Genomic DNA, 11,176 nt, shown 5'->3' on the forward strand with positions numbered 1-11,176 from the left:
TTTGGATCGATGAAAACCTGAAGAACCATGGTGACGTCAGAGCTGAACAGCCAAGCAATGTTCCTGGAGACACAAAGAGCTGATGAGGAACAATCTCCAACCAACAAACACAAGTCTGGTCTATTGTCGGGTTATGGCGCAGAAAGGTCGTCCCTCACAAGGGCTCCAATAAGGACGATCACAGGCTCTGAACTGTGAGCATCTGCAGGAGGACCTTAAAAATCAGCTGAGTGGACATGGCCAGGGATGACGAGGTGCTGCAAGGAGTCATAAAAGCAAAATCACATCTGCTGGAAGAATGTTGAAGAGAATATGCCAATGTTTGGCCTTATCGTGAGAAAACTCAGCTGGAGAGAAGCTTTGCAAGATGGTGGAAGAGAGCAAAGTCAAAACAGGGAATGGGAAAAGATGGATGACAAAAAGGAGAACATGGTGGATGGATGACATAAAGGAGAACATGGTGGATGGAAGACATAAAGGAGAACATGGTGGATGGGTGACATAAAGGAGAACATGGTGGATGGGTGACATAAAGGAGAACATGGTGGATGGAAGACATCAAGGAGAACATGGTGGATGGGTGACATAAAGGAGAACATGGTGGATGGAAGACATAAAGAAGAACATGGTGGATGGATGACATTAAGGAGAACATGGTGGATGGGTGACATCAAGGAGAACATGGTGGATGGAAGACAAAGGAGAACATGGTGGATGGGTGACATAAAGGAGAACATGGTGGATGGATGACATCAAGGAGAACATGGTGGATGGAAGACATCAAGGAGAACATGGTGGATGGAAGACATTAAGGAGAACATGGTGGATGGGTGACATAAAGGAGAACATGGTGGATGGGTGACATAAAGGAGAACATGGTGGATGGAAGACATAAAGGAGAACATGGTGGATGGGTGACATAAAGGAGAACATGGTGGATGGGTGACATAAAGGAGAACATGGTGGATGGAAGACATAAAGGAGAACATGGTGGATGGATGACATTAAGGAGAACATGGTGGATGGATGACATAAAGGAGAACATGGTGGATGGGTGACATAAAGGAGAACATGGTGGATGGGTGACATAAAGGAGAACATGGTGGATGGAAGCCATAAAGGAGAACATGGTGGATGGATGACATAAAGGAGAACATGGTGGATGGAAGACATAAAGGAGAACATGGTGGATGGATGACATAAAGGAGAACATGGTGGATGGATGACATCAAGGAGAACATGGTGGATGGAAGACATTAAGGAGAACATGGTGGATGGAAGACATCAAGGAGAACATGGTGGATGGAAGACATAAAGGAGAACATGGTGGATGGGTGACATAAAGGAGAACATGGTGGATGGATGACATCAAGGAGAACATGGTGGATGGAAGACATCAAGGAGAACATGGTGGATGGAAGACATTAAGGAGAACATGGTGGATGGGTGACATTAAGGAGAACATGGTGGATGGATGACATTAAGGAGAACATGGTGGATGGAAGACATCAAGGAGAACATGGTGGATGGAAGACATCAAGGAGAACATGGTGGATGGAAGACATCAAGGAGAACATGGTGGATGGAAGACATCAAGGAGAACATGGAGGATGGGTGACATAAAGGAGAACATGGTGGATGGAAGACATCAAGGAGAACATGGTGGATGGAAGACATCAAGGAGAACATGGTGGATGGAAGACATAAAGGATAACATGGTGGATGGGTGACATAAAGGAGAACATGGTGGATGGGTGACATCAAGGAGAACATGGTAGATGGAAGACATCAAGGAGAACATGGTGGATGGAAGACATCAAGGAGAACATGGTGGATGGAAGACATCAAGGAGAACATGGTGGATGGAAGACATCAAGGAGAACATGGTGGATGTGTGATATAAAGGAGAACATGGTGGATGAACATGGTGGATGCGTGACATAAAGAAGAACAAGGTGGATGGAAGACATCAAGGAGAACATGGTGGATGGAAGGCATAATGGAGAACATGGTGGATGGAAGACATAAAGGAGAACCTGGTGGATGGAAGACATAAAGGAGAACATGGTGGATGAACATGGTGGATGGAAGACATAAAGAAGAACAAGGTGGATGGAAGACATCAAGGAGAACATGGTGGATTGAAGACATAAAGGAGAACCTGGTGGATGGAAGACATAAAGGAGAACATGGTGGATGAACATGGTGGATGGAAGACATAAAGGAGAACATGGTGGATGGAAGACATCAAGGAGAACATGGTGGATGGAAGACATCAAGGAGAACATGGTGGATGGAAGACATCAAGGAGAACATGGTGGATGGAAGACATCAAAGAGAACATGGTGGATGGGTGACATCAAGGAGAACATGGTGGATGGAAGGCATAATGGAGAACATGGTGGATGGAAGACATAAAGGAGAACCTGGTGGATGGAAGACATTAAGGAGAACATGGTGGATGGAAGACATCAAGGAGAACATGGTGGATGGAAGACATCAAGGAGAACATGGTGGATGGAAGACATCAAGGAGAACATGGTGGATGGAAGACATCAAGGAGAACATGGTGGATGGAAGACATCAAGGAGAACATGGTGGATGGAAGACATCAAGGAGAACATGGTGGATGGAAGACATAAAGGAGAACATGGTGGATGGAAGACATTAAGAAGAACATGGTGGATGGGTGACATAAAAGAGATCATGGTGGATGGATGACATGTAGGAAATAACTGGCGCTGTAATATAAGCTCCTGAAACCAGGGTGACTGGTCTTGTCTCCCCCCCATGTAGTTTTCTGTAGTGGGTGGAGCCTGCTGGCCCCTCCCACAGCTCTGTTTGCTCTCCTTTGCAGGGTGACTGGTCTTGTCTCCACAACATCACCCGTAGTGAGTGGAGCCCCTACCAGAGATATACTCTCTCTCCTTGTACAGGAGGACTGGTCTTGTCTCCGCCCCCCTGTAGGTTTCTGTAGTGGGTGGAGCCTGCTGGGCACCTCCCACTGCTCTGCTCTCTCCATGTGCAGGGTGATTGGTCATTTCTCCACCCACTCTAGTAGTTTTCTGTAATAGGTGGAGCATTTGGGGCCCTTCCCACAGTTCTGCTCTCTCCTTGTGCGTAGGGACTGGTCTTGTCTCTAGCCCCCTCCTGTAGTGGGTGGAGCCTGTCTACCCCCCCCCCCACACACACACACACACACACACAGCTCTGTTCTCTCTCCTTTGCAGGGTGACTTGTCTTGTCTCCACCCCTGCTGTAGTGGGTGGAGCCTGTGGAGACCCTCCCATAGCTCTGCTCTCCCTCCTTGTGCAGGTGGACTGGTCTTGTCTCCTCCCCTTCCTGTAGTTTTCTGTGCTGGGCCCCTCCCACAGCTCTCATGTCCATCCCAGTGATGATGTCATCTCTCCTTTTCATCGGACTTAGAATCCTTTATTAATCCTGAGTGGCAATGATTAGGATGCAGACAGAACCAATGAAGACAGCAACAATACACAACCAAATGAAGACAGCAACAATACACAACCAATGAAGACAGCAACAATACACAACCAATGAAGACAGCAACAATACACAACCAATGAAGACAGCAACAATACACAACCAATGAAGACAGCAACAATACACAACCAAATGAAGACAGCAACAATACACAACCAATGAAGACAGCAACAACACACAACCAATGAAGACAGCAACAATACACAACCAATGAAGACAGCAACAATACACAACCAATGAAGACAGCAACAACACACAACCAATGAAGACAGCAACAACACACAACCAATGAAGACAGCAACAACACACAACCAATGAAGACAGCAACAACACACAACCAAATGAAGACAACAACAATACACAACCAATGAAGACAACAACAATACACAACCAATGAAGACAGCAACAATACACAACCAATGAAGACAGCAACAATACACAACCAAATGAAGACAGCAACAACACACAACCAAATGAAGACAACAACAACACACAACCAAATGAAGACAGCAACAACACACAACCAATGAAGACAACAACAACACACAACCAAATGAAGACAACAACAACACACAACCAAATGAAGACAGCAACAACACACAACCAAATGAAGACAACAACAACACACAACCAAATGAAGACAACAACAACACACAACCAAATGAAGACAGCAACAACACACAACCAAATGAAGACAGCAACAATACACAACCAATGAAGACAGCAACAACACACAACCAATGAAGACAACAACAACACACAACCAATGAAGACAACAACAACACACAACCAATGAAGACAACAACAACACACAACCAATGAAGACAACAACAACACACAACCAAATGAAGACAACAACAATACACAACCAAATGAAGACAACAACAACACACAACCAATGAAGACAACAACAACACACAACCAATGAAGACAACAACAACACACAACCAATGAAGACAGCAACAATACACAACCAATGAAGACAGCAACAACACACAACCAAATGAAGACAACAACAACACACAACCAATGAAGACAACAACAACACACAACCAATGAAGACAACAACAACACACAACCAAATGAAGACAACAACAACACACAACCAAATGAAGACAACAACAACACACAACCAAATGAAGACAACAACAATACACAACCAATGAAGACAACAACAATACACAACCAATGAAGACAGCAACAACACACAACCAATGAAGACAACAACAACACACAACCAAATGAAGACAACAACAATACACAACCAATGAAGACAACAACAACACACAACCAATGAAGACAACAACAACACACAACCAATGAAGACAACAACAACACACAACCAAATGAAGACAACAACAACACACAACCAAATGAAGACAACAACAACACACAACCAAATGAAGACAACAACAATACACAACAAAATGAAGACAACAACAATGCACAACCAATGAAGACAACAACAATACACAACCAATGAAGACAACAACAATACACAACAAAATGAAGACAACAACAATACACAAACAAATGAAGACAACAACAATACACAACCAATGAAGACAACAACAATACACAACCAAATGAAGACAACAACAATACACAACCAAATGAAGACAACAACAATACACAACCAATGAAGACAGCAACAACACACAACCAATGAAGACAGCAACAATACACAACCAAATGAAGACAACAACAATACACAACCAATGAAGACAGCAACAACACACAACCAAATGAAGACAGCAACAACACACAACCAAATGAAGACAACAACAACACACAACCAATGAAGACAGCAACAATACACAACCAATGAAGACAGCAACAACACACAACCAATGAAGACAGCAACAACACACAACCAAATGAAGACAACAACAACACACAACCAATGAAGACAACAACAACACACAACCAATGAAGACAACAACAACACACAACCAATGAAGACAACAACAACACACAACCAAATGAAGACAACAACAATACACAACCAAATGAAGACAACAACAACACACAACCAATGAAGACAACAACAACACACAACCAATGAAGACAACAACAACACACAACCAATGAAGACAGCAACAATACACAACCAATGAAGACAGCAACAACACACAACCAAATGAAGACAACAACAACACACAACCAATGAAGACAACAACAACACACAACCAATGAAGACAACAACAACACACAACCAAATGAAGACAACAACAACACACAACCAAATGAAGACAACAACAACACACAACCAAATGAAGACAACAACAATACACAACCAATGAAGACAACAACAATACACAACCAATGAAGACAGCAACAACACACAACCAATGAAGACAACAACAACACACAACCAAATGAAGACAACAACAATACACAACCAATGAAGACAACAACAACACACAACCAATGAAGACAACAACAACACACAACCAATGAAGACAACAACAACACACAACCAAATGAAGACAACAACAACACACAACCAAATGAAGACAACAACAACACACAACCAAATGAAGACAACAACAATACACAACAAAATGAAGACAACAACAATGCACAACCAATGAAGACAACAACAATACACAACCAATGAAGACAACAACAATACACAACAAAATGAAGACAACAACAATACACAAACAAATGAAGACAGCAACAATACACAACCAAATGAAGACAACAACAATACACAACCAATGAAGACAACAACAATACACAATAAAATGAAGACAACAACAATACACAATAAAATGAAGACAACAACAATACACAACCAAATGAAGACAACAACAATACACAAACAAATGAAGACAACAACAATACACAAACAAATGAAGACAACAACAATACACAATAAAATGAAGACAACAACAATACACAATAAAATGACCGACAACCAGAAGCTTCTCTGCCACACCCTCCATACTATTATCAAACAACATGGAATAAAGAACACGGATAACCGGAAAGCACGGAAACATTCCTCCACTTCCTGCAGCATCGCCCACCATGGGAATCATCCGAATACCAACAGACCAGCTGACCCCTCCCACCCTATTGCCGGGGTAATATCTGGGTTTGCCAGGCTCCAGCCCGGGATGGATGAGCGCATGTTGTGGCCATCACACTGAAATCGATGTTTCTGGAGTCTGGAATTAATAAGCGACTCCACGTGGTGATGGTGACCTTGTGGCTATACATCCAAGGCCATCATATGTAGATATAGGCCCCTCCCCCCATCTGATTACCATAATCTGCAGAGCGAAGCGCGGTGTATTTAGTGATTCTTCCGCCTGATTGGTTCTCACGGTTTATTTCTCAGACAATCTTTTTTCCGAGCGTTTCTCCCCAAAGGGCCGTTCATGAAGCCGGAATTATTTTTTTTTACGATGCGCCAATACCACGGATCATATAAACAGCTTTAATAACAGGAGGACGCATGGGCCAGCACGGTGAAACGCGTAAATCCGCCTTCTAATGATCCCGGCTATTTATGATTTAATAAAGACACGGACTTTGTATGGTAATGATCCCGAGGTGTGAGTCGTGGAAGCTGCGCAGCGAATGGCGTACTTCATCCCCGCCAAGGCGAATAATGAGACGTTCCGGGCGGATAGAACTTCGAGCGACATCCGGAGACACCTCCCGGGAGATGGAGATCTGGAGACACCTCCCAGGATAAGGACATCCGGAGACACCTCCCGGGAGATGGAGATCCAGAGACACCTCCCAGGATAAGGACATCCGGAGACACCTCCCGGGAGATGGAGATCTGGAGACACCTCCCGGGAGATGGAGATCCAGAGACACCTCCCAGGAGACGGACATCCGGAGACACCTCCCGGGAGACGGACATCCGGAGACACCTCACGGGAGAAGGACATCCGGAGACACCTCCCGGGAGATGGAGATCTGGAGACACCTCCCGGGAGATGGAGATCCAGAGACACCTCCCGGGAGACGGACATCCGGAGACACCTCCCGGGAGATGGAGATCTGGAGACACCTCCCAGGAGACGGACATCCAGGGACACCTCCCGGGAGATGGAGATCCAGAGACACCTCCCAGGATAAGGACATCCGGAGACACCTCCCGGGAGATGGAGATCTGGAGACACCTCCCAGGATAAGGACATCCGGAGACACCTCCCGGGAGGTGGAGATCTGGAGACACCTCCCGGGAGATGGAGATCCAGAGACACCTCCCAGGAGACGGACATCCGGAGACACCTCCCGGGAGACGGACATCCGGAGACACCTCACGGGAGACGGACATCCGGAGACACTTCCCAGGAGATGGAGATCCAGAGACACCTCCCGGGAGATGGAGATCCAGAGACACCTCCCAGGATAAGGACATCCGGAGACACCTCCCGGGAGATGGAGATCCGGAGACACCTCCCGGGAGACGGACATCCGGAGACACCTCCCAGGAGATGGAGATCCAGAGACACCTCCCGGGAGATGGACATCCGGAGACACCTCACGGGAGACGGACATCCGGAGACCCCTCCTGGGAGACGGACATCCGGAGACACACCCAGGAGACGGACATCCGGAGACCCCTCCCAGGAGACGGACATCCGGAGACCCCTCCCAGGAGATGGACATCCGGAGACCCCTCCCAGGAGACGGACATCCGGAGACCCCTCCCAGGAGACGGACATCCGAAGACACACCCAGGAGACGGACATCCGGAGACCCCTCCCAGGAGACGGACATCCGGAGACCCCTCCCGGGAGACGGACATCCGGAGACACACCCAGGAGACGAACATCCGGAGACCCCTCCCAGGAGACGGACATCCGGAGACCCCTCCCAGGAGACGGACATCTGGAGACCCCTCCCAGGTGACGGACATCCGGAGACCCCTCCCAGGAGACGGACATCCGGAGACCCCTCCCAGGAGACGGACATCCGGAGACCCCTCCCAGGAGACGGACATCCGGAGACACACCCAGGAGACGGACATCCGGAGACACACCCAGGAGATGGACATCCGGAGACACACCCAGGAGACGGACATCCGGAGACCCCTCCCGGGAGACGGACATCCGGAGACCCCTCCCGGGAGACGGACATCCGGAGACACACCCAGGAGACGGACATCCGGAGACACACCCAGGAGATGGACATCCGGAGACACACCCAGGAGACGGACATCCGGAGACCCCTCCCGGGAGACGGACATCCGGAGACCCCTCCCGGGAGACGGACATCCGGAGACACACCCAGGAGACGGACATCCGGAGACCCCTCCCCGGGAGACGGACATCCGAGGACACCCCCCACTCTGATCCTCACACAGAAATCACATGACGTATGAATGCCTGATGAGGGGCAGTGATTGGTGTCTTCTATATCTGCAGTTCAGCTTTCAGTAAATCTCTTTTTGTGACTTTGTTGCAACATTTGTTATTTATTTATTACTTGTATAGCGCCATCAATTTACATATATATTGTACATTCCCATCAGGCCCCGCCCCCGAGGAGCGTACAATCTAAAGTCCCTAACTCACATTATACATACACATACTAGGGACAATTTAGACAGGAGCCAATTCAGCTACCAGCATGTCCTTGGAGTGTGGGAGGAAACTGGAGTACCCGGAGGAAACCCACACAGGCACAGGGGGAACATGCAAACTCCAAGCAGGTGGTGCCGTGGCTGGGATTCGAACCAACGACCCGAGTACTGTCAGGCGGGAGTGCTGATCCTGCCAGTGACATCACTTCCTGTTATCGGCTGACCACTAGATGTGTGTGGTTTATTGTCACAGCTTCAATGAACAAGCTGAGATCAGAAGCTGATTGGCTGCCATGCACATCCGCACCACATTCTGAGCGCTCCAGTGTTAGTAAATCTTACCCTGAGTGTAGCCTTAGAATATAGCCGTCTTCCGAAATTCAAATTTCAAAAAGAAAAGAATAAAACAGAATAGAACAGAAAAATAAATAGAATAGATTAGAACAGAAAGAATATAGAATAGAACAGAAAGAATATAGATTAGAACAGAAAGAATACAGAATAGAACAGAAAGAATACAGAATAGAACAGAAAGAATATAGCTGCCTTTCAAATTTTAAAATTCAGATTTCAAATAGAACAGAAGAAAATAGAAAGTATATAGCCGTCTTCTGACACAGAATAGAAAAGAATAAAATATAAAAATATAGAATAGAATAGAGTGAAATAGAAAGAATCATCCCTCTTCTTTACAATGAATTTTTTCAGTTGGAATATTTCAGATCCATTGTAAATAATTGAATCCGGTCGAAAACTAATAAATGAAAGGCAAGAAATGTTGTGATTCTGCAGATGCATACTGACCACACTAAGCCACGGCTTTAGCAGCAGCCAGGCAAGACGACATCTAATCCCCGTTCACACTTCAACGACGTTCGCGGCTTTTCTTGCACATTTTTATTGTGTTTTCCGGGCAGCGCTCTGCATGTGAATAGCCCCGCCCACCCCAGAAATGCGCAGCAATGAGCTCGATAGCCGATTTTCAGGCATGACCCAAGGAATAGTGCCTGTGAGGACCGTCCCCGTGTGATGACATTTTGCCCTTTCTGTTCCGGTTTCCTCCCCTTTGTAAAGCTGTTTATGTTTCACAGACATTCTACACTGTTCAGGGAAATATGACCTTGTAGTCCTTCCCTTCTATAGACTTCATACTGTATTGTTGGGTTTGTTGTGGGCGGGGAAAACCCGGAGCCAGGCTGTCTGGTGGGTCAGTCATTTTCACCCTACAGGAAGTTCCGACTCGTGGTTTGGGAGAGCAGGGAAGGGAGTGTTTTGAGCTCTAATACCCGCCTTGGCAGAGCGTTGGAAGACTTCCAGGACAAGGGGACCATTGGCTGAGATGCATCGCTCCGCACGAGGAAGCCCAGGCAGAACGGTTCCACCACAATTGGTTGGCAGCGGTGGGATCTTTCCTCATTGAAAGTCCAAACCACCAACCGGGACCCCATCTTTTTCACGGAGACGTCCCTGCTCAGCCAGATGGATATACGGGACCTCCGGAAGCCAGCCCTCCATAGCCTGCTTGTCGCTCGGGGAGGTATCACTGGCTCCAAGACCAGAGAGGAACTGTTGGATGGGACTATGGCCCTGGACCAAGCGGATGTGCACCCCACTTCACCTGATGCGCACCCCACTTCACCTGATGCGCACCCCACTTCACCTGATGCGCACTCCACTTCACCTGATGCGCACCCCACTTCACCTGATGCACACTCCACTTCACCTGATGCGCACCCCACTTCACCTGATGCGCACCCCACTTCACCTGATGCGCACCCCACTTCACCTCATGCGCACCCCACTTCACCTGATGCGCACCCCACTTCACCTGATGCGCACCCCACTTCACCTGATGCACACTCCGTACGCTTGAAGCAAACTCTGCTCCGCCAGAAGTGAACTCCGCTTCACAGGAGGAGTTGGAGGAGCAGAGCAGCTCATCGGCCCCTGAAACACCAGGCCCACTTAGCACCGTACAGAGACCCCGATACCATTCGGATTTACGACAAGAGGTGGAGTGGCGTTTGGCTCTGTTCGGCAGCGCTCCCACCCCTGAACAGATTTCCAAGGCCCTGGATGATGCCACCCAACTGCGGCTTAGTCACTCCCGGTCATCCACCG

General features: G+C 47.3%; 2 pseudogenes; both read right to left on the reverse strand.

Moving 5' to 3' along the window:
* Window positions 1-343: 343 nt before the first annotated feature.
* LOC149427369 (uncharacterized) lies at window positions 344-1,493 on the reverse strand (annotated as a pseudogene).
* Window positions 1,494-1,564: 71 nt separating this feature from the next.
* On the reverse strand, window positions 1,565-2,708 carry LOC149427370 (uncharacterized; annotated as a pseudogene).
* Window positions 2,709-11,176: the final 8,468 nt, after the last annotated feature.

This window comes from Staurois parvus, unplaced genomic scaffold (assembly GCF_062004578.1).
Source record: "Staurois parvus isolate SC_StPar_1 unplaced genomic scaffold, SC_StPar_1.0 ptg003813l, whole genome shotgun sequence".
Lineage (NCBI taxonomy): Eukaryota > Metazoa > Chordata > Amphibia > Anura > Ranidae > Staurois > Staurois parvus.